General features: G+C 39.9%; 36 non-coding genes and 4 pseudogenes across 36 annotated transcripts; all 40 read right to left on the bottom strand.

The window, feature by feature from the left end:
- Positions 1 to 78: 78 nt before the first annotated feature.
- Positions 79 to 197, bottom strand: LOC146013388 (5S ribosomal RNA). Its single transcript, XR_014446364.1, has one exon. It is a non-coding gene; the product is annotated as a 5S ribosomal RNA (ribosomal RNA).
- A 345-nt stretch (positions 198 to 542) lies between these two features.
- LOC146014273 (5S ribosomal RNA) lies at positions 543 to 661 on the bottom strand. The gene has a single exon (XR_014447223.1). It is a non-coding gene; the product is annotated as a 5S ribosomal RNA (ribosomal RNA).
- A 346-nt stretch (positions 662 to 1,007) lies between these two features.
- On the bottom strand, positions 1,008 to 1,126 carry LOC146016445 (5S ribosomal RNA). The gene has a single exon (XR_014449338.1). It is a non-coding gene; the product is annotated as a 5S ribosomal RNA (ribosomal RNA).
- A 345-nt stretch (positions 1,127 to 1,471) lies between these two features.
- On the bottom strand, positions 1,472 to 1,590 carry LOC146015055 (5S ribosomal RNA). The gene has a single exon (XR_014447988.1). It is a non-coding gene; the product is annotated as a 5S ribosomal RNA (ribosomal RNA).
- Positions 1,591 to 1,935: 345 nt separating this feature from the next.
- Positions 1,936 to 2,054, bottom strand: LOC146014664 (5S ribosomal RNA). The gene has a single exon (XR_014447611.1). It is a non-coding gene; the product is annotated as a 5S ribosomal RNA (ribosomal RNA).
- A 346-nt stretch (positions 2,055 to 2,400) lies between these two features.
- On the bottom strand, positions 2,401 to 2,519 carry LOC146013991 (5S ribosomal RNA). The gene has a single exon (XR_014446951.1). It is a non-coding gene; the product is annotated as a 5S ribosomal RNA (ribosomal RNA).
- A 345-nt stretch (positions 2,520 to 2,864) lies between these two features.
- LOC146014934 (5S ribosomal RNA) lies at positions 2,865 to 2,983 on the bottom strand. The gene has a single exon (XR_014447873.1). It is a non-coding gene; the product is annotated as a 5S ribosomal RNA (ribosomal RNA).
- Positions 2,984 to 3,327: 344 nt separating this feature from the next.
- On the bottom strand, positions 3,328 to 3,446 carry LOC146017353 (5S ribosomal RNA). The gene has a single exon (XR_014450228.1). It is a non-coding gene; the product is annotated as a 5S ribosomal RNA (ribosomal RNA).
- Positions 3,447 to 3,791: 345 nt separating this feature from the next.
- Positions 3,792 to 3,910, bottom strand: LOC146015054 (5S ribosomal RNA). The gene has a single exon (XR_014447987.1). It is a non-coding gene; the product is annotated as a 5S ribosomal RNA (ribosomal RNA).
- Positions 3,911 to 4,256: 346 nt separating this feature from the next.
- LOC146014662 (5S ribosomal RNA) lies at positions 4,257 to 4,375 on the bottom strand. Its single transcript, XR_014447609.1, has one exon. It is a non-coding gene; the product is annotated as a 5S ribosomal RNA (ribosomal RNA).
- Positions 4,376 to 4,720: 345 nt separating this feature from the next.
- On the bottom strand, positions 4,721 to 4,839 carry LOC146013387 (5S ribosomal RNA). Its single transcript, XR_014446363.1, has one exon. It is a non-coding gene; the product is annotated as a 5S ribosomal RNA (ribosomal RNA).
- Positions 4,840 to 5,184: 345 nt separating this feature from the next.
- LOC146010276 (5S ribosomal RNA) lies at positions 5,185 to 5,303 on the bottom strand. The gene has a single exon (XR_014444791.1). It is a non-coding gene; the product is annotated as a 5S ribosomal RNA (ribosomal RNA).
- A 345-nt stretch (positions 5,304 to 5,648) lies between these two features.
- LOC146015025 (5S ribosomal RNA) lies at positions 5,649 to 5,767 on the bottom strand. The gene has a single exon (XR_014447959.1). It is a non-coding gene; the product is annotated as a 5S ribosomal RNA (ribosomal RNA).
- A 344-nt stretch (positions 5,768 to 6,111) lies between these two features.
- LOC146017352 (5S ribosomal RNA) lies at positions 6,112 to 6,230 on the bottom strand. Its single transcript, XR_014450227.1, has one exon. It is a non-coding gene; the product is annotated as a 5S ribosomal RNA (ribosomal RNA).
- Positions 6,231 to 6,575: 345 nt separating this feature from the next.
- LOC146013386 (5S ribosomal RNA) lies at positions 6,576 to 6,694 on the bottom strand. Its single transcript, XR_014446362.1, has one exon. It is a non-coding gene; the product is annotated as a 5S ribosomal RNA (ribosomal RNA).
- Positions 6,695 to 7,039: 345 nt separating this feature from the next.
- LOC146015053 (5S ribosomal RNA) lies at positions 7,040 to 7,158 on the bottom strand. Its single transcript, XR_014447986.1, has one exon. It is a non-coding gene; the product is annotated as a 5S ribosomal RNA (ribosomal RNA).
- A 345-nt stretch (positions 7,159 to 7,503) lies between these two features.
- Positions 7,504 to 7,622, bottom strand: LOC146014661 (5S ribosomal RNA). The gene has a single exon (XR_014447608.1). It is a non-coding gene; the product is annotated as a 5S ribosomal RNA (ribosomal RNA).
- Positions 7,623 to 7,967: 345 nt separating this feature from the next.
- LOC146014749 (5S ribosomal RNA) lies at positions 7,968 to 8,086 on the bottom strand. The gene has a single exon (XR_014447693.1). It is a non-coding gene; the product is annotated as a 5S ribosomal RNA (ribosomal RNA).
- Positions 8,087 to 8,431: 345 nt separating this feature from the next.
- LOC146016032 (5S ribosomal RNA) lies at positions 8,432 to 8,550 on the bottom strand. The gene has a single exon (XR_014448935.1). It is a non-coding gene; the product is annotated as a 5S ribosomal RNA (ribosomal RNA).
- Positions 8,551 to 8,895: 345 nt separating this feature from the next.
- Positions 8,896 to 9,014, bottom strand: LOC146015024 (5S ribosomal RNA). Its single transcript, XR_014447958.1, has one exon. It is a non-coding gene; the product is annotated as a 5S ribosomal RNA (ribosomal RNA).
- Positions 9,015 to 9,358: 344 nt separating this feature from the next.
- On the bottom strand, positions 9,359 to 9,477 carry LOC146010322 (5S ribosomal RNA; annotated as a pseudogene).
- A 346-nt stretch (positions 9,478 to 9,823) lies between these two features.
- On the bottom strand, positions 9,824 to 9,942 carry LOC146013384 (5S ribosomal RNA). Its single transcript, XR_014446360.1, has one exon. It is a non-coding gene; the product is annotated as a 5S ribosomal RNA (ribosomal RNA).
- A 345-nt stretch (positions 9,943 to 10,287) lies between these two features.
- LOC146017461 (5S ribosomal RNA) lies at positions 10,288 to 10,406 on the bottom strand. Its single transcript, XR_014450331.1, has one exon. It is a non-coding gene; the product is annotated as a 5S ribosomal RNA (ribosomal RNA).
- Positions 10,407 to 10,750: 344 nt separating this feature from the next.
- LOC146014660 (5S ribosomal RNA) lies at positions 10,751 to 10,869 on the bottom strand. The gene has a single exon (XR_014447607.1). It is a non-coding gene; the product is annotated as a 5S ribosomal RNA (ribosomal RNA).
- A 345-nt stretch (positions 10,870 to 11,214) lies between these two features.
- Positions 11,215 to 11,333, bottom strand: LOC146014797 (5S ribosomal RNA). Its single transcript, XR_014447740.1, has one exon. It is a non-coding gene; the product is annotated as a 5S ribosomal RNA (ribosomal RNA).
- A 345-nt stretch (positions 11,334 to 11,678) lies between these two features.
- LOC146013990 (5S ribosomal RNA) lies at positions 11,679 to 11,797 on the bottom strand. The gene has a single exon (XR_014446950.1). It is a non-coding gene; the product is annotated as a 5S ribosomal RNA (ribosomal RNA).
- A 345-nt stretch (positions 11,798 to 12,142) lies between these two features.
- LOC146014042 (5S ribosomal RNA) lies at positions 12,143 to 12,261 on the bottom strand. Its single transcript, XR_014447001.1, has one exon. It is a non-coding gene; the product is annotated as a 5S ribosomal RNA (ribosomal RNA).
- Positions 12,262 to 12,605: 344 nt separating this feature from the next.
- Positions 12,606 to 12,724, bottom strand: LOC146010551 (5S ribosomal RNA; annotated as a pseudogene).
- A 351-nt stretch (positions 12,725 to 13,075) lies between these two features.
- On the bottom strand, positions 13,076 to 13,193 carry LOC146011752 (5S ribosomal RNA; annotated as a pseudogene).
- Positions 13,194 to 13,497: 304 nt separating this feature from the next.
- Positions 13,498 to 13,615, bottom strand: LOC146011136 (5S ribosomal RNA; annotated as a pseudogene).
- A 345-nt stretch (positions 13,616 to 13,960) lies between these two features.
- LOC146013418 (5S ribosomal RNA) lies at positions 13,961 to 14,079 on the bottom strand. Its single transcript, XR_014446394.1, has one exon. It is a non-coding gene; the product is annotated as a 5S ribosomal RNA (ribosomal RNA).
- Positions 14,080 to 14,423: 344 nt separating this feature from the next.
- On the bottom strand, positions 14,424 to 14,542 carry LOC146017351 (5S ribosomal RNA). Its single transcript, XR_014450226.1, has one exon. It is a non-coding gene; the product is annotated as a 5S ribosomal RNA (ribosomal RNA).
- Positions 14,543 to 14,893: 351 nt separating this feature from the next.
- On the bottom strand, positions 14,894 to 15,012 carry LOC146017626 (5S ribosomal RNA). Its single transcript, XR_014450492.1, has one exon. It is a non-coding gene; the product is annotated as a 5S ribosomal RNA (ribosomal RNA).
- A 344-nt stretch (positions 15,013 to 15,356) lies between these two features.
- Positions 15,357 to 15,475, bottom strand: LOC146015670 (5S ribosomal RNA). Its single transcript, XR_014448584.1, has one exon. It is a non-coding gene; the product is annotated as a 5S ribosomal RNA (ribosomal RNA).
- Positions 15,476 to 15,821: 346 nt separating this feature from the next.
- Positions 15,822 to 15,940, bottom strand: LOC146015725 (5S ribosomal RNA). The gene has a single exon (XR_014448637.1). It is a non-coding gene; the product is annotated as a 5S ribosomal RNA (ribosomal RNA).
- Positions 15,941 to 16,285: 345 nt separating this feature from the next.
- Positions 16,286 to 16,404, bottom strand: LOC146014610 (5S ribosomal RNA). Its single transcript, XR_014447559.1, has one exon. It is a non-coding gene; the product is annotated as a 5S ribosomal RNA (ribosomal RNA).
- A 345-nt stretch (positions 16,405 to 16,749) lies between these two features.
- On the bottom strand, positions 16,750 to 16,868 carry LOC146016317 (5S ribosomal RNA). Its single transcript, XR_014449213.1, has one exon. It is a non-coding gene; the product is annotated as a 5S ribosomal RNA (ribosomal RNA).
- Positions 16,869 to 17,213: 345 nt separating this feature from the next.
- Positions 17,214 to 17,332, bottom strand: LOC146015658 (5S ribosomal RNA). The gene has a single exon (XR_014448573.1). It is a non-coding gene; the product is annotated as a 5S ribosomal RNA (ribosomal RNA).
- Positions 17,333 to 17,677: 345 nt separating this feature from the next.
- Positions 17,678 to 17,796, bottom strand: LOC146014580 (5S ribosomal RNA). Its single transcript, XR_014447529.1, has one exon. It is a non-coding gene; the product is annotated as a 5S ribosomal RNA (ribosomal RNA).
- Positions 17,797 to 18,141: 345 nt separating this feature from the next.
- Positions 18,142 to 18,260, bottom strand: LOC146015647 (5S ribosomal RNA). The gene has a single exon (XR_014448562.1). It is a non-coding gene; the product is annotated as a 5S ribosomal RNA (ribosomal RNA).
- Positions 18,261 to 18,482: the final 222 nt, after the last annotated feature.

Raw genomic sequence — 18,482 nt, 5'->3', positions numbered from 1 at the left:
TCTGTACTGGCAATAAAAAGAAAAAATTTCCAATTTAAATAGCTAGAGAATAAAAACAATTTGCCAGTAATGTGAAAAAACCTACAGCACCTGGTGTTCCCATGTGGTCTCCCACCCAAGTACTAACCAGGCCCAACACTGCTTAGCTTCCAAGATCAGACGAGATTGGGCCTATCCAATGTGGTATGGCTGTAGGTGAGATACAGGCACTTTTTTGCCCTCTTCTACTTCTATCCCCAGGTAAGCTAATACAAAAGTTTCCTAACTGTATTGGCTTACTGAAAAAAATCATGTGTTGGTAATGTAAAAAGACCAACAGGACATGATATTAGCAGGGGGTCTTAAATTAAACTACAAAAGAGGCTCAACACTGTTAAGCTGCCAAAAGCAGTTGGAATGGAGCCTAAACAGTGTGGTAAGTCTTTAGGTGATGGCTAGTGTGTCTGTTTGACCTCTTACAAATGTCTGTGCTGGCAATAAAAAGAAATAGTTTCCAATATAAATAGCTAGAGAATAAAAACAATTTGCCAGTAATGTGAAAAAACCTACAGCACCTGGTGTTCCCAGGTGGTCTCCCAGCCAAGTACTAACCAGGCCCAACACTGCTTAGCTTCCAAGATCAGACGAGATTGGGCCTATACAATGTGGTATGGCTGTAGGTGAGATACAGGCACTTTTTTGCCCTCTTCTACTTCTATCACCAGGTAAGCTAATAAAAAAGTTTCCTAACTGTATTGGCTTACTGAAAAAAAATCATGTGTTGGTAATGTAAAAAGACCTACAGGACATGATATTAGCAGGAGGTCTTAAATTAAACTACTAAAGAGGCTCAACACTGTTTAGCTGCCAAAAGCAGTTGGAATTGGGCCTAAACAGTGTGTTAAGTCTTTAGGTGATGGCTATTGTGTCTGTTTGACCTCTTCCAAATGTCTGTGCTGGCAATAAAAAGAAAAAGTTTCCAATTTAAATAGCTAGAGAATAAAAACCATTTGCCAGTAATGTGAAAAAACCTACAGCACCTGGTGTTCCCAGGTGGTCTCCCACCCAAGTACTAACCAGGCCCAACACTGCTTAGCTTCCAAGATCAGACAAGATTGGGCCTATCCAATGTGGTATGGCTGTAAGTGAGTTAAATTCACTTTTTTGCCCTCTTCTACTTCTATCACCAGGTAAGCTAATACAAAAGTTTCCTAACTGTATTGGCTTACTGAAAAAAATCATGTGTTGGTAATGTAAAAAGACCTACAGGACATGATATTAGCAGGGCGTCTTAAATTAAACTACTAAAGAGGCTCAACACTGTTTAGCTGCCAAAAGCAGTTGGAATTGGGCCTAAACAGTGTGGTAAGTCTTTAGGTGATGGCTATTGTGTCTGTTTGACCTCTTCCAAATGTCTGTACTGGCAATAAAAAGAAAAAGTTTCCAATTTAAATAGCTAGAGAATAAAAACAATTTGCCTGTAATGTGAAAAAACCTACAGCACCTGGTGTTCCCATGTGGTCTCCCACCCAAGTACTAACCAGGCCCAACACTGCTTAGCTTCCAAGATCACACGAGATTGGGCCTATCCAATGTGGTATGGCTGTAGGTGAGTTAAAAGCACTTTTTTGCCCTCTTCTACTTCTATCACCAGGTAAGCTAATACAAAAGTTTCCTAACTGTATTGGCTTACTGAAAAAAATCATGTGTTGGTAATGTAAAAAGACCTACAGGACATGATATTAGCAGGGGGTCTTAAATTAAACTACAAAAGAGGCTCAACAATGTTTAGCTGCCAAAAGCAGTTGGAATTGAGCCTAAACAGTGTGGTAAGTCTTTAGGTGATGGCTATTGTGTCTGTTTGACCTCTTCCAAATGTCTGTGCTGGCAATAAAAAGAAAAAGTTTCCAATTTAAATAGCTAGAGAATAAAAACAATTTGCCAGTAATGTGAAAAAACCTACAGCACCTGGTGTTCCCAGGTGGTCTCCCACCCAAGTACTAACCAGGCCCAACACTGCTTAGCTTCCAAGATCAGACGAAATTGGGCCTATCCAATGTGGTATGGCTGTAGGTGAGATACAGGCACTTTTTTGCCCTCTTCTACTTCTATCAACAGGTAAGCTAATAAAAAAGTTTCCTAACTGTATTGGCTTACTTAAAAAAAATCATGTGTTGGTAATGTAAAAAGACCTACAGGACATGATATTAGCAGGGGGTCTTAAATTAAACTACAAAAGAGGCTCAACACTGTTTAGCTGCCAAAAGCAGTTGGAATTGAGCCTAAACAGTGTGGTAAGTCTTTAGGTGATGGCTCGTGTGTCTGTTTGACCTCTTACAAATGTCTGTGCTGGCAATAAAAAGAAATAGTTTCCAATATAAATAGCTAGAGAATAAAAACAATTTGCCAGTAATGTGAAAAAACCTACAGCACCTGGTGTTCCCAGGTGGTCTCCCACCCAAGTACTAACCAGGCCCAACACTGCTTAGCTTCCAAGATCAGACGAGATTGGGCCTATACAATGTGGTATGGCTGTAGGTGAGATACAGGCACTTTTTTGCCCTCTTCTACTTCTATCACCAGGTAAGCTAATAAAAAAGTTTCCTAACTGTATTGGCTTACTGAAAAAAATCATGTGTTGGTAATGTAAAAAGACCTACAGGACATGATATTAGCAGGGGGTCTTAAATTAAACTACTAAAGAGGCTCAACACTGTTTAGCTGCCAAAAGCAGTTGGAATTGGGCCTAAACAGTGTGGTAAGTCTTTAGGTAATGGCTATTGTGTCTGTTTGACCTCTTCCAAATGTCTGTGCTGGCAATAAAAAGAAAAAGTTTCCAATTTAAATAGTTAGAGAATAAAAACAATTTGCCAGTAATGTGAAAAAACCTACAGCACCTGGTGTTCCCATGTGGTCTCCCACCCAAGTACTAACCAGGCCCAACACTGCTTAGCTTCCAAGATCAGACGAGATTGGGTCTATCCAATGTGGTATGGCTGTAGGTGAGTTAAAGCCACTTTTTTGCCCTCTTCTACTTTTATTACCAGGTAAGCTAATACAAAAGTTTCCTAACTGTATTGGCTTACTGAAAAAAATCATGTGTTGGTAATGTAAAAAGACCTACAGGACATGATATTAGCAGGGGGTCTTAAATTAAACTACAAAAGAGGCTCAACACTGTTTAGCTGCCAAAAGCAGTTGGAATTGAGCCTAAACAGTGTGGTAAGTCTTTAGGTGATGGCTATTGTGTCTGTTTGACCTCTTCCAAATGTCTGTGCTGGCAATAAAATGAAAAAGTTTCCAATATAATAGCTAGAGAATACAAACAATTTGCCAGTAATGTGAAAAAACCTACAGCACCTGGTGTTCCCATGTGGTCTCCCACCCAAGTACTAACCATGCCCAACACTGCTTGGCTTCCAAGATCAGACGAGATTGGGCCTATCCAATGTGGTATGGCTGTAGGTGAGTTAAAGCCACTTTTTTGCCCTCTTCTACTTCTATTACCAGGTAAGCTAATACAAAAGTTTCCTAACTGTATTGGCTTACTGAAAAAAATCATGTGTTGGTAATGTAAAAAGACCTACAGGACATGATATTAGCAGGGCGTCTTAAATTAAACTACTAAAGAGGCTCAACACTGTTTAGCTGCCAAAAGCAGTTGGAATTGGGCCTAAACAGTGTGGTAAGTCTTTAGGTGATGGCTATTGTGTCTGTTTGACCTCTTCCAAATGTCTGTACTGGCAATAAAAAGAAAAAGTTTCCAATTTAAATAGCTAGAGAATAAAACCAATTTGCCTGTAATGTGAAAAAACCTACAGCACCTGGTGTTCCCATGTGGTCTCCCACCCAAGTACTAACCAGGCCCAACACTGCTTAGCTTCCAAGATCACACGAGATTGGGCCTATCCAATGTGGTATGGCTGTAGGTGAGTTAAAAGCACTTTTTTTGCCCTCTTCTACTTCTATCACCAGGTAAGCTAATACAAAAGTTTCCTAACTGTATTGGCTTACTGAAAAAAATCATGTGTTGGTAATGTAAAAAGACCTACAGGACATGATATTAGCAGGGGGTCTTAAATTCAACTACAAAAGAGGCTCAACAATGTTTAGCTGCCAAAAGCAGTTGGAATTGAGCCTAAACAGTGTGGTAAGTCTTTAGGTGATGGCTATTGTGTCTGTTTGACCTCTTCCAAATGTCAGTGCTGGCAATAAAAAGAAAAAGTTTCCAATTTAAATAGCTAGAGAATAAAAACAATTTGCCAGTAATGTGAAAAAACCTACAGCACCTGGTGTTCCCAGGTGGTCTCCCACCCAAGTACTAACCAGGCCCAACACTGCTTAGCTTCCAAGATCAGACGAAATTGGGCCTATCCAATGTGGTATGGCTGTAGGTGAGATACAGGCACTTTTTGCCCTCTTCTACTTCTATCAACAGGTAAGCTAATAAAAAAGTTTCCTAACTGTATTGGCTTACTTAAAAAAAATCATGTGTTGGTAATGTAAAAAGACCTACAGGACATGATATTAGCAGGGGGTCTTAAATTAAACTACTTAACAGGCTCAACACTGTTTAGCTGCCAAAAGCAGTTGGAATTGGGCCTAAACAGTGTGGTAAGTCTTTAGGTGATGGCTATTGTGTCTGTTTGACCTCTTCCAAATGTCTGTACTGGCAATAAAAAGAAAAAGTTTCCAATTTAAATAGCTAGAGAATAAAAACAATTTGCCAGTAATGTGAAAAAACCTACAGCACCTGGTGTTCCCATGTGGTCTCCCACCCAAGTACTAACCAGGCCCAACACTGCTTAGCTTCCAAGATCAGACGAGATTGGGCCTATCCAATGTGGTATGGCTGTAGGTGAGATAGAGGCACTTTTTTGCCCTCTTCTACTTCTATCACCAGGTAAGCTAATACAAAAGTTTCCTAACTGTATTGGCTTACTGAAAAAAATCATGTGTTGGTAATGTAAAAAGACCTACAGGACATGATATTAGCAGGGGGTCTTAAATTAAACTACAAAAGAGGCTCAACACTGTTTAGCTGCCAAAAGCAGTTGGAATTGAGCCTAAATAGTGTGGTAAGTCTTTAGGTGATGGCTCGTGTGTCTGTTTGACCTCTTACAAATGTCTGTGCTGGCAATAAAAAGAAATAGTTTCCAATATAAATAGCTAGAGAATAAAAACAATTTGCCAGTAATGTGAAAAAACCTACAGCACCTGGTGTTCCCAGGTGGTCTCCCACCCAAGTACTAACCAGGCCCAACACTGCTTAGCTTCCAAGATCAGACAAGGTTGGGCCTATACAATGTGGTATGGCTGTAGGTGAGATACAGGCACTTTTTTGACCTCTTCTACTTCTATCACCAGGTAAGCTAATAAAAAAGTTTCCTAACTGTATTGGCTTACTGAAAAAAATCATGTGTTGGTAATGTAAAAAGACCTACAGGACATGATATTAGCAGGGGGTCTTAAATTAAACTACTAAAGAGGCTCAACACTGTTTAGCTGCCAAAAGCAGTTGGAATTGGGCCTAAACAGTGTGGTAAGTCTTTAGGTAATGGCTATTGTGTCTGTTTGACCTCTTCCAAATGTCTGTGCTGGCAATAAAAAGAAAAAGTTTCCAATTTAAATAGCTAGAGAATAAAAACAATTTGCCTGTAATGTGAAAAAGCCTACAACACCTGGTGTTCCCATGTGGTCTCCCACCCAAGTACTAACCAGGCCCAACACTGCTTAGCTTCCAAGATCAGACGAGATTGGGTCTATCCAATGTGGTATGGCTGTAGGTGAGTTAAAGCCACTTTTTTGCCCTCTTCTACTTTTATTACCAGGTAAGCTAATACAAAAGTTTCCTAACTGTATTGGCTTACTGAAAAAAATCATGTGTTGGTAATGTAAAAAGACCTACAGGACATGATATTAGCAGGGGGTCTTAAATTAAACTACAAAAGAGGCTCAACACTGTTTAGCTGCCAAAAGCAGTTGGAATTGAGCCTAAACAGTGTGGTAAGTCTTTAGGTGATGGCTATTGTGTCTGTTTGACCTCTTCCAAATGTCTGTGCTGGCAATAAAATGAAAAAGTTTCCAATATAATAGCTAGAGAATACAAACAATTTGCCAGTAATGTGAAAAAACCTACAGCACCTGGTGTTCCCATGTGGTCTCCCACCCAAGTACTAACCATGCCCAACACTGCTTGGCTTCCAAGATCAGACGAGATTGGGCCTATCCAATGTGGTATGGCTGTAGGTGAGTTAAAGCCACTTTTTTGCCCTCTTCTACTTCTATTACCAGGTAAGCTAATACAAAAGTTTCCTAACTGTATTGGCTTACTGAAAAAAATCATGTGTTGGTAATGTAAAAAGACCTACAGGACATGATATTAGCAGGGGGTCTTAAATTAAACTACTAAACAGGCTCAACACTGTTTAGCTGCCAAAAGCAGTTGGAATTGGGCCTAAACAGTGTGGTAAGTCTTTAGGTGATGGCTATTGTGTCTGTTTGACCTCTTCCAAATGTCTGTACTGGCAATAAAAAGAAAAAGTTTCCAATTTAAATAGCTAGAGAATAAAAACAATTTGCCAGTAATGTGAAAAAACCTACAGCACCTGGTGTTCCCATGTGGTCTCCCACCCAAGTACTAACCAGGCCCAACACTGCTTAGCTTCCAAGATCAGACGAGATTGGGCCTATCCAATGTGGTATGGCTGTAGGTGAGTTAAATTAACTTTTTTGCCCTCTTCTACTTCTATCACCAGGTAAGCTAATACAAAAGTTTCCTAACTGTATTGGCTTACTGAAAAAAATCATGTGTTGGTAATGTAAAAAGACCTACAGGACATGATATTAGCAGGGCGTCTTAAATTAAACTACTAAAGAGGCTCAACACTGTTTAGCTGCCAAAAGCAGTTGGAATTGGGCCTAAACAGTGTGGTAAGTCTTTAGGTGATGGCTATTGTGTCTGTTTGACCTCTTCCAAATGTCTGTACTGGCAATAAAAAGAAAAAGTTTCCAATTTAAATAGCTAGAGAATAAAAACAATTTGCCTGTAATGTGAAAAAACCTACAGCACCTGGTGTTCCCATGTGGTCTCCCACCCAAGTACTAACCAGGCCCAACACTGCTTAGCTTCCAAGATCACACGAGATTGGGCCTATCCAATGTGGTATGGCTGTAGGTGAGTTAAAAGCACTTTTTTGCCCTCTTCTACTTCTATCACCAGGTAAGCTAATACAAAAGTTTCCTAACTGTATTGGCTTACTGAAAAAAATCATGTGTTGGTAATGTAAAAAGACCTACAGGACATGATATTAGCAGGGGGTCTTAAATTCAACTACAAAAGAGGCTCAACAATGTTTAGCTGCCAAAAGCAGTTGGAATTGAGCCTAAACAGTGTGGTAAGTCTTTAGGTGATGGCTATTGTGTCTGTTTGACCTCTTCCAAATGTCAGTGCTGGCAATAAAAAGAAAAAGTTTCCAATTTAAATAGCTAGAGAATAAAAACAATTTGCCAGTAATGTGAAAAAACCTACAGCACCTGGTGTTCCCAGGTGGTCTCCCACCCAAGTACTAACCAGGCCCAACACTGCTTAGCTTCCAAGATCAGACGAAATTGGGCCTATCCAATGTGGTATGGCTGTAGGTGAGATACAGGCACTTTTTGCCCTCTTCTACTTCTATCAACAGGTAAGCTAATAAAAAAGTTTCCTAACTGTATTGGCTTACTTAAAAAAAATCATGTGTTGGTAATGTAAAAAGACCTACAGGACATGATATTAGCAGGGGGTCTTAAATTAAACTACTAAAGAGGCTCAACACTGTTTAGCTGCCAAAAGCAGTTGGAATTGGTCCTAAACAGTGTGGTAAGTCTTTAGGTAATGGCTATTGTGTCTGTTTGACCTCTTCCAAATGTCTGTGCTGGCAATAAAAAGAAAAAGTTTCCAATTTAAATAGCTAGAGAATAAAAACAATTTGCCAGTAATGTGAAAAAACCTACAGCACCTGGTGTTCCCATGTGGTCTCCCACCCAAGTACTAACCAGGTCCAACACTGCTTAGCTTCCAAGATCAGACGAGATTGGGCCTATCCAATGTGGTATGGCTGTAGGTGAGATAGAGGCACTTTTTTGCCCTCTTCTACTTCTATCACCAGGTAAGCTAATACAAAAGTTTCCTAACTGTATTGGCTTACTGAAAAAAATCATGTGTTGGTAATGTAAAAAGACCTACAGGACATGATATTAGCAGGGGGTCTTAAATTAAACTACAAAAGAGGCTCAACACTGTTTAGCTGCCAAAAGCAGTTGGAATTGAGCCTAAACAGTGTGGTAAGTCTTTAGGTGATGGCTCGTGTGTCTGTTTGACCTCTTACAAATGTCTGTGCTGGCAATAAAAAGAAATAGTTTCCAATATAAATAGCTAGAGAATAAAAACAATTTGCCAGTAATGTGAAAAAACCTACAGCACCTGGTGTTCCCAGGTGGTCTCCCACCCAAGTACTAACCAGGCCCAACACTGCTTAGCTTCCAAGATCAGACGAGGTTGGGCCTATACAATGTGGTATGGCTGTAGGTGAGATACAGGCACTTTTTTGCCCTCTTCTACTTCTATCACCAGGTAAGCTAATAAAAAAGTTTCCTAACTGTATTGGCTTACTGAAAAAAATAATGTGTTGGTAATGTAAAAAGACCTACAGGACATGATATTAGCAGGGGGTCTTAAATTAAACTACTAAAGAGGCTCAACACTGTTTAGCTGCCAAAAGCAGTTGGAATTGGGCCTAAACAGTGTGGTAAGTCTTTAGGTAACGGCTATTGTGTCTGTTTGACCTCTTCCAAATGTCTGTGCTGGCAATAAAAAGAAAAAGTTTCCAATTTAAATAGCTAGAGAATAAAAACAATTTGCCTGTAATGTGAAAAAGCCTACAACACCTGGTGTTCCCATGTGGTCTCCCACCCAAGTACTAACCAGGCCCAACACTGCTTAGCTTCCAAGATCAGACGAGATTGGGTCTATCCAATGTGGTATGGCTGTAGGTGAGTTAAAGCCACTTTTTTGCCCTCTTCTACTTTTATTACCAGGTAAGCTAATACAAAAGTTTCCTAACTGTATTGGCTTACTGAAAAAAATCATGTGTTGGTAATGTAAAAAGACCTACAGGACATGATATTAGCAGGGGGTCTTAAATTAAACTACAAAAGAGGCTCAACACTGTTTAGCTGCCAAAAGCAGTTGGAATTGAGCCTAAACAGTGTGGTAAGTCTTTAGGTGATGGCTATTGTGTCTGTTTGACCTCTTCCAAATGTCTGTGCTGGCAATAAAATGAAAAAGTTTCCAATATAATAGCTAGAGAATACAAACAATTTGCCAGTAATGTGAAAAAACCTACAGCACCTGGTGTTCCCATGTGGTCTCCCACCCAAGTACTTACCATGCCCAACACTGCTTGGCTTCCAAGATCAGACGAGATTGGGCCTATCCAATGTGGTATGGCTGTAGGTGAGTTAAAGCCACTTTTTTGCCCTCTTCTACTTCTATTACCAGGTAAGCTAATACAAAAGTTTCCTAACTGTATTGGCTTACTGAAAAAAAATCATGTGTTGGTAATGTAAAAAGACCTACAGGACATGATATTAGCAGGGGGTCTTAAATTAAACTACTAAACAGGCTCAACACTGTTTAGCTGCCAAAAGCAGTTGGAATTGGGCCTAAACAGTGTGGTAAGTCTTTAGGTGATGGCTATTGTGTCTGTTTGACCTCTTCCAAATGTCTGTACTGGCAATAAAAAGAAAAAGTTTCCAATTTAAATAGCTAGAGAATAAAAACAATTTGCCAGTAATGTGAAAAAACCTACAGCACCTGGTGTTCCCATGTGGTCTCCCACCCAAGTACTAACCAGGCCCAACACTGCTTAGCTTCCAAGATCAGACGAGATTGGGCCTATCCAATGTGGTATGGCTGTAGGTGAGTTAAATTCACTTTTTTGCCCTCTTCTACTTCTATCACCAGGTAAGCTAATACAAAAGTTTCCTAACTGTATTGGCTTACTGAAAAAAATCATGTGTTGGTAATGTAAAAAGACCTACAGGACATGATATTAGCAGGGCGTCTTAAATTAAACTACTAAAGAGGCTCAACACTGTTTAGCTGCCAAAAGCAGTTGGAATTGGGCCTAAACAGTGTGGTAAGTCTTTAGGTGATGGCTATTGTGTCTGTTTGACCTCTTCCAAATGTCTGTACTGGCAATAAAAAGAAAAAGTTTCCAATTTAAATAGCTAGAGAATAAAAACAATTTGCCTGTAATGTGAAAAAACCTACAGCACCTGGTGTTCCCATGTGGTCTCCCACCCAAGTACTAACCAGGCCCAACACTGCTTAGCTTCCAAGATCACTCGTGATTGGGCCTATCCAATGTGGTATGGCTGTAGGTGAGTTAAAAGCACTTTTTTGCCCTCTTCTACTTCTATCACCAGGTAAGCTAATACAAAAGTTTCCTAACTGTATTGGCTTACTGAAAAAAATCATGTGTTGTAATGTAAAAAGACCTACAGGACATGATATTAGCAGGGGGTCTTAAATTCAACTACAAAAGAGGCTCAACAATGTTTAGCTGCCAAAACCAGTTGGAATTGAGCCTAAACAGTGTGGTAAGTCTTTAGGTGATGGCTATTGTGTCTGTTTGACCTCTTCCAAATGTCAGTGCTGGCAATAAAAAGAAAAAGTTTCCAATTTAAATAGCTAGAGAATAAAAACAATTTGCCAGTAATGTGAAAAAACCTACAGCACCTGGTGTTCCCAGGTGGTCTCCCACCCAAGTACTAACCAGGCCCAACACTGCTTAGCTTCCAAGATCAGACGAAATTGGGCCTATCCAATGTGGTATGGCTGTAGGTGAGACACAGGCACTTTTTGCCCTCTTCTACTTCTATCAACAGGTAAGCTAATAAAAAAGTTTCCTAACTGTATTGGCTTACTTAAAAAAAATCATGTGTTGGTAATGTAAAAAGACCTACAGGACATGATATTAGCAGGGGGTCTTAAATTAAACTACTTAACAGGCTCAACACTGTTTAGCTGCCAAAAGCAGTTGGAATTGGGCCTAAACAGTGTGGTAAGTCTTTAGGTGATGGCTATTGTGTCTGTTTGACCTCTTCCAAATGTCTGTACTGGCAATAAAAAGAAAAAGTTTCCAATTTAAATAGCTAGAGAATAAAAACAATTTGCCAGTAATGTGAAAAAGCCTACAGCACCTGGTGTTCCCATGTGGTCTCCCACCCAAGTACTAACCAGGCCCAACACTGCTTAGCTTCCAAGATCAGACGAGATTGGGCCTATCCAATGTGGTATGGCTGTAGGTGAGATAGAGGCACTTTTTTGCCCTCTTCTACTTCTATCACCAGGTAAGCTAATACAAAAGTTTCCTAACTGTATTGGCTTACTGAAAAAAATCATGTGTTGGTAATGTAAAAAGACCTACAGGACATGATATTAGCAGGGGGTCTTAAATTAAACTACAAAAGAGGCTCAACACTGTTTAGCTGCCAAAAGCAGTTGGAATTGAGCCTAAACAGTGTGGTAAGTCTTTAGGTGATGGCTCGTGTGTCTGTTTGACCTCTTACAAATGTCTGTGCTGGCAATAAAAAGAAATAGTTTCCAATATAAATAGCTAGAGAATAAAAACAATTTGCCAGTAATGTGAAAAAACCTACAGCACCTGGTGTTCCCAGGTGGTCTCCCACCCAAGTACTAACCAGGCCCAACACTGCTTAGCTTCCAAGATCAGACGAGATTGGGCCTATACAATGTGGTATGGCTGTAGGTGAGATACAGGCACTTTTTTGCCCTCTTCTACTTCTATCACCAGGTAAGCTAATAAAAAAGTTTCCTAACTGTATTGGCTTACTGAAAAAAATCATGTGTTGGTAATGTAAAAAGACCTACAGAACATGATATTAGCAGGGGGTCTTAAATTAAACTACTAAAGAGGCTCAACACTGTTTAGCTGCCAAAAGCAGTTGGAATTGGTCCTAAACAGTGTGGTAAGTCTTTAGGTAATGGCTATTGTGTCTGTTTGACCTCTTCCAAATGTCTGTGCTGGCAATAAAAAGAAAAAGTTTCCAATTTAAATAGCTAGAGAATAAAAACAATTTGCCAGTAATGTGAAAAAACCTACAGCACCTGGTGTTCCCATGTGGTCTCCCACCCAAGTACTAACCAGGTCCAACACTGCTTAGCTTCCAAGATCAGACGAGATTGGGTCTGTCCAATGTGGTATGGCTGTAGGTGAGTTAAAGCCACTTTTTTGCCCTCTTCTACTTTTATTACCAGGTAAGCTAATACAAAAGTTTCCTAACTGTATTGGCTTACTGAAAAAAATCATGTGTTGGTAATGTAAAAAGACCTACAGGACATGATATTAGCAGGGGGTCTTAAATTAAACTACAAAAGAGGCTCAACACTGTTTAGCTGCCAAAAGCAGTTGGAATTGAGCCTAAACAGTGTGGTAAGTCTTTAGGTGATGGCTATTGTGTCTGTTTGACCTCTTCCAAATGTCTGTGCTGGCAATAAAATGAAAAAGTTTCCAATATAATAGCTAGAGAATAAAAACAATTTGCCAGTAATGTGAAAAAACCTACAGCACCTGGTGTTCCCATGTGGTCTCCCACCCAAGTACTAACCATGCCCAACACTGCTTGGCTTCCAAGATCAGACGAGATTGGGCCTATCCAATGTGGTATGGCTGCAGGTGAGTTAAAGCCACTTTTTTGCCCTCTTCTACTTCTATTACCAGGTAAGCTAATACAAAAGTTTCCTAACTGTATTGGCTTACTGAAAAAAAATCATGTGTTGGTAATGTAAAAAGACCTACAGGACATGATATTAGCAGGGGGTCTTAAATTAAATTAAACTACAAAAGAGGCTCAACACTGTTTAGCTGCCAAAAGCAGTTGGAATTGAGCCTAAACAGTGTGGTAAGTCTTTAGGTGATGGCTATTGTGTCTGTTTGACCTCTTCCAAATGTCTGTACTGGCAATAAAAAGAAAAAGTTTCCAATATAAATAGCTAGAGAATAAAAACAATTTGCCAGTAATGTGAAAAAAACTACAGCACCTGGTGTTCCCAGGTGGTCTCCCACCCAAGTACTAACCAGGCCCAACACTGCTTAGCTTCCAAGATCAGTCGAGATTGGGCCTATCCAATGTGATATCCAATCACCAGGTAAGCTAATACAAAAGTTTCCTAACTGTATTGGCTTACTGAAAAAAATCATGTGTTGGTAATGTAAAAAGACCTACAGGACATGATATTAGCAGGGGGTCTTATATTAAACTACAAAAGAGGCTCAACACTGTTTAGCTGCCAAAAGCAGTTGGAATTGAGCCTAAACAGTGTGGTAAGTCTTTAGGTGATGGCTAGTGTGTCTGTTTGACCTCTTACAAATGTCTGTGCTGGCAATAAAAATAAATAGTTTCCAATATAAATAGCTAGAGAATAAAAACAATTTGCCAGTAATGTGAAAAAACCCACAGCACCTGGTGTTCCCAGGTGGTCTCCCACCCAAGTACTAACCAGGCCCAACACTGCTTAGCTTCCAAGATCAGACGAGATTGGGCCTTTAAATGTGGTATGGCTTTAGGTGAGATACAGGCACTTTTTTGCCCTCTTCTACTTCTATCACCAGGTAAGCTAATAAAAAAGTTTCCTAACTGTATTGGCTTACTGAAAAAAATCATGTGTTGGTAATGTAAAAAGACCTACAGGACATGATATTAGCAGGGGGTCTTAAATTAAACTACTAAAGAGGCTCAACACTGTTTAGCTGCCAAAAGCAGTTGGAATTGGGCCTAAACAGTGTGGTAAGTCTTTAGGTAATGGCTATTGTGTCTGTTTGACCTCTTCCAAATGTCTGTGCTGGCAATAAAAAGAAAAAGTTTCCAATTTAAATAGCTAGAGAATAAAAACAATTTGCCAGTAATGTGAAAAAACCTACAGCACCTGGTGTTCTCATGTGGTCTCCCACCCAAGTACTAACCAGGCCCAACACTGCTTAGCTTCCAAGATCAGACGAGATTGGGTCTATCCAATGTGGTATGGCTGTAGGTGAGTTAAAGCCACTTTTTTGCCCTCTTCTACTTCTATTACCAGGTAAGCTAATACAAAAGTTTCCTAACTGTATTGGCTTACTGAAAAAAATCATGTGTTGGTAATGTAAAAAGACCTACAGGACATGATATTAGCAGGGGGTCTTAAATTAAACTACAAAAGAGGCTCAACACTGTTTAGCTGCCAAAAGCAGTTGGAATTGAGCCTAAACAGTGTGGTAAGTCTTTAGGTGATGGCTATTGTGTCTGTTTGACCTCTTCCAAATGTCTGTGCTGGCAATAAAATGAAAAAGTTTCCAATATAATAGCTAGAGAATAAAAACAATTTGCCAGTAATGTGAAAAAACCTACAGCACCTGGTGTTCCCATGTGGTCTCCCACCCAAGTACTAACCATGCCCAACACTGCTTGGCTTCCAAGATCAGACGAGATTGGGCCTATCCAATGTGGTATGGCTGTAGGTGAGTTAAAGCCACTTTTTTGCCCTCTTCTACTTCTATTACCAGGTAAGCTAATACAAAAGTTTCCTAACTGTATTGGCTTACTGAAAAAAAATCATGTGTTGGTAATGTAAAAAGACCTACAGGACATGATATTAGCAGGGGGTCTTAAATTAAATTAAACTACAAAAGAGGCTCAACACTGTTTAGCTGCCAAAAGCAGTTGGAATTGAGCCTAAACAGTGTGGTAAGTCTTTAGGTGATGGCTATTGTGTCTGTTTGACCTCTTCCAAATGTCTGTGCTGGCAATAAAATGAAAAAGTTTCCAATATAAATAGCTAGAGAATAAAAACAATTTGCCTGTAATGTGAAAAAACCTACAGCACCTGGTGGTCACATGTGGTCTCCCACCCAAGTACTAACCAGGCCCAACACTGCTTAGCTTCCAAGATCAGACGAGATTGGGCCTATCCAATGTGGTATGGCTGTAGGTGAGTTAAATTCACTTTTTACCCTCTTCTACTTCTATCACCAGGTAAGCTAATACAAAAGTTTCCTAACTGTATTGGCTTACTGAAAAAAATCATGTGTTGGTAATGTAAAAAGACCTACAGGACATGATATTAGCAGGGGGTCTTAAATTAAACTACAAAAGAGGCTCAACACTGTTTAGCTGCCAAAAGCAGTTTGAATTGAGCCTAAACAGTGTGGTAAGTCTTTAGGTGATGGCTATTGTGTCTGTTTGACCTCTTCCAAATGTCTGTGCTGGCAATAAAAAGAAAAAATTTCCAATATAAATAGCTAGAGAATAAAAACAATTTGCCAGTAATGTGAAAAAACCTACAGCACCTGGTGTTCCCAGGTGGTCTCCCACCCAAGTACTAACCAGGCCCAACACTGCTTAGCTTCCAAGATCAGACGAGATTGGGCCTATCCAATGTGGTATGGCTGTAGGTGAGCTAAAGGCACTATTTTGCCCTCTTCTACTTCTATCACCAGGTAAGCTAATACAAAAGTTTCCTAACTGTATTGGCTTACTGAAAAAAAATCATGTGTTGGTAATGTAAAAAGACCTACAGGACATGATATTAGCAGGGGGTCTTAAATTAAACTACAAAAGAGGCTCAACACTGTTTAGCTGCCAAAAGCAGTTGGAATTGAGCCTAAACAGTGTGGTAAGTCTTTAGGTGATGGCTGTTGTGTCTGTTTGACCTCTTCCAAATGTCTGTGCTGGCAATAAAAAGAAAAAGTTTCCAATATAAATAGCTAGAGAATAAAAACAATTTGCCAGTAATGTGAAAAAACCTACAGTACCTGGTGTTCCCAGGTGGTCTCCCACCCAAGTACTAACCAGGCCCAACACTGCTTAGCTTCCAAGATCAGACGAGATTGGGCCTATCCAATGTGGTATAGCTGTAGGTGAGATACAGGCACTTTTTTGCCCTCTTCTACTTCTATCACCAGGTAAGCTAATACAAAAGTTTCCTAACTGTATTGGCTTACTGAAAAAAATCATGTGTTGGTAATGTAAAAAGACCTACAGGACATGATATTAGCAGGGGGTCTTAAATTTAACTACTAAACAGGCTCAACACTGTTTAGCTGCCAAAAGCAGTTGGAATTGGGCCTAAACAGTGTGGTAAGTCTTTAGGTGATGGCTATTGTGTCTGTTTGACCTCTTCCATATGTCTGTACTGGCAATAAAAAGAAAAAGTTTCCAATTTAAATAGCTAGAGAATAAAAACAATTTGCCTGTAATGTGAAAAAACCTACAACACCTGGTGTTCCCATGTGGTCTCCCACCCAAGTACTAACCAGGCCCAACACTGCTTAGCTTCCAAGATCAGACGAGATTGGGCCTATCCAATGTGGTATGGCTGTAGGTGAGATACAGGCACTTTTATGCCCTCTTCTACTTCTATCACCAGGTAAGCTAATAAAAAAGTTTCCTAACTGTATTGGCTTTCTGAAAAAAATCATGTGTTGGTAATGTAAAAAGACCTACAGGACATGATATTAGCAGGGGGTCTTAAATTAAACTACTAAAGAGGCTCAACACTGTTTAGCTGCCAAAAGCAGTTGGAATTGGGCCTAAACAGTGTGGTAAGTCTTTAGGTGATGGCTATTGTGTCTGTTTGACCTCTTCCAAATGTCTGTGCTGGCAATAAAAAGAAAAAGTTTCCAATTTAAATAGCTAGAGAATAAAAACAATTTGCCAGTAATGTGAAAAAACCTACAGCACCTGGTGTTCCCATGTGGTCTCCCACCCAAGTACTAACCAGGCCCAACCCTGTTTAGCTTCCAAGATCAGACGAGATTGGGCCTATCCAATGTGGTATGGCTGTAGGTGAGTTAAAGCCACTTTTTTGCCCTCTTCTACTTCTATCACCAGGTAAGCTAATACAAAAGTTTCCTAACTGTATTGGCTTACTGAAAAAAATCATGTGTTGGTAATGTAAAAAGACCTACAGGACATGATATTAGCAGGGGGTCTTAAATTAAACTACAAAAGAGGCTCAACACTGTTTAGCTGCCAAAAGCAGTTATAATTGAGCCTAAACAGTGTGGTAAGTCTTTAGGTGATGGCTATTGTGTCTGTTTGACCTCTTCCAAATGTCTGTGCTGGCAATAAAAAGAAAAAGTTTCCAATATAAATAGCTAGAGAATAAAAACAATTTGCCAGTAATGTGAAAAAACCTACAGCACCTGGTGTTCCCAGGTGGTCTCCCACCCAAGTACTAACCAGGCCCAACACTGCTTAGCTTCCAAGATCAGACGAGATTGGGCCTATCCAATGTGGTATGGCTGTAGGTGAGTTAAAGGCACTTTTTTGCCCTCTTCTACTTCTATCACCAGGTAAGCTAATACAAAAGTTTCCTAACTGTATTGGCTTACTGAAAAAAATCATGTGTTGGTAATGTAAAAAGACCTACAGGACATGATATTAGCAGGGGGTCTTAAATTAAACTACAAAAGAGGCTCAACACTGTTTAGCTGCCAAAAGCAGTTGGAATTGAGCCTAAACAGTGTGGTAAGTCTTTAGGTGATGGCTATTGTGTCTGTTTGACCCCTTCCAAATGTCTGTGCTGGCAATAAAAAGAAAAAGTTTCCAATATAAATAGCTAGAGAATAAAAACAATTTGCCAGTAATGTGAAAAAACCTACAGTACCTGGTGTTCCCAGGTGGTCTCCCACCCAAGTACTAACCAGGCCCAACACTGCTTAGCTTCCAAGATCAGACGAGATTGGGCCTATCCAATGTGGTATGGCTGTAGGTGAGATACAGGCACTTTTTTGCCCTCTTCTACTTCTATCACCAGGTAAGCTAATACAAAAGTTTCCTAACTGTATTGGCTTACTGAAAAAAATCATGTGTTGGTAATGTAAAAAGACCTACAGGACATGATATTAGCAGGGGGTCTTAAATTAAACTACAAAAGAGGCTCAACACTGTTTAGCTGCCAAAAGCAGTTGGAATTGAGCCTAAACAGTGTGGTAAGTCTTTAGGTGATGGCTATTGTGTCTGTTTGACCTCTTCCAAATGTCTGTGCTGGCAATAAAAAGAAAAAGTTTCCAATTTAAATAGCTAGAGAATAAAAACAATTTGCAAGTAATGTGAAAAAACCTACAGCACCTGGTGTTCCCAGGTGGTCTCCCACCCAAGTACTAACCAGGCCCAACACTGCTTAGCTTCCAAGATCAGACGAGATTGGGCCTATCCAATGTGGTATGGCTGTAGGTGCGTTAAAGGCACTTTTTTGCCCTCTTCTACTTCTATCACCAGGTAAGCTAATCCAAAAGTTTCCTAACTGTATTGGCTTACTGAAAAAAATCATGTGTTGGTAATGTAAAAAGACCTACAGGACATGATATTAGCAGGGGGTCTTAAATTTAACTACTAAACAGGCTCAACACTGTTTAGCTGCCAAAAGCAGTTGGAATTGGGCCTAAACAGTGTGGTAA

This window comes from Crinia signifera, chromosome 6 (assembly GCF_055691185.1).
Source record: "Crinia signifera chromosome 6, ASM5569118v1, whole genome shotgun sequence".
Taxonomy (NCBI): domain Eukaryota; kingdom Metazoa; phylum Chordata; class Amphibia; order Anura; family Myobatrachidae; genus Crinia; species Crinia signifera.
The sequence above is the reverse complement of the archived record's forward strand: the minus strand, read 5'-3'. Positions and strand labels throughout refer to the sequence as shown.